The following is a 991-nucleotide window of genomic DNA, read 5'->3' as shown; positions in this document are numbered from 1 at the left end:
TTGTCTTAATTGCTGTACTTATAAACCAGCTACTGCCCTCTAGTGCTCACTGTATTAAGTTCGCATCTGAATTCCATTTTTATCTTTAAAAACGCTGGTGACACTTGGAAGGGACCAAATTTCCTGTTTTGCAGATAAGCAAATTGAAGCCCAGAGGAAAGAGGTATCAAACTGACCCAGGGGACTTCTGGACTCTTTGTTACCTCACCTATAACTTGTCTGGAAAACTTTATTAAAAGCCTTTCTCAGAAATTTTAGTTGGTAACAGTAAAAATTGTAGCATCATGTTAGTGCTAGTTATTATTTCTTTTTTTTTTTTGAGACGGAGTCTGGCTCTGTCACCCAAGCTGGAGCACAATGGTGAGATCTCGGCTCACTGCAACCTCTGCCGCCTGGATTCAAGCTACTCTTCTGTCTCAGCCTCCGGAGTAGCTGGAACTACAGGCGCCCTCCACCACGCCCGGCTAATTTTTTGTATTTTTAGTAGAGGCGGGGTTTCACCATGTTAGCCAGGATGGTCTCGATCTCTTGACCTCGTGATTTGCCCACCTCCGCCTCCCAAAGTGCTGGGATTACAGGCGTGAGCCACCGCGCCCGGCCTGTGCTAATTATTATTTCCAATGTTGTTCTAAATTAAGCTTAGACTGATTGCTGGTCAATTTAGATAATGATAAAAAATAATATTGGTACATTTTTAACTTAGTACAAATTTAGAAAACGTCTCCAATACTTCTTTAAAAAGTTAACTAGAACAGATCCCAAGTGGATTTGGCCATTTATCAGAACTGACTTATCATTGTCTCCATGCAGGCTAACATTCTGCTAGAATTCTCCCAAGCGAAGCTCTTTGCTCACTGACGGGAAAAAGAGAGTTTGTCATTTTAACGTGGAACACATATTTTCAGCACATAATCATTTTGCTAGTGGAAATAAATGGAAAGTTATCCAGCTGGACATGCTACTTATAAGAACATTACTGAGTAACAAAAGA

This window comes from Symphalangus syndactylus, chromosome 5 (assembly GCF_028878055.3).
Source record: "Symphalangus syndactylus isolate Jambi chromosome 5, NHGRI_mSymSyn1-v2.1_pri, whole genome shotgun sequence".
Taxonomy (NCBI): Eukaryota; Metazoa; Chordata; class Mammalia; order Primates; family Hylobatidae; genus Symphalangus; species Symphalangus syndactylus.
The sequence above is the reverse complement of the archived record's forward strand: the minus strand, read 5'-3'. Positions refer to the sequence as shown.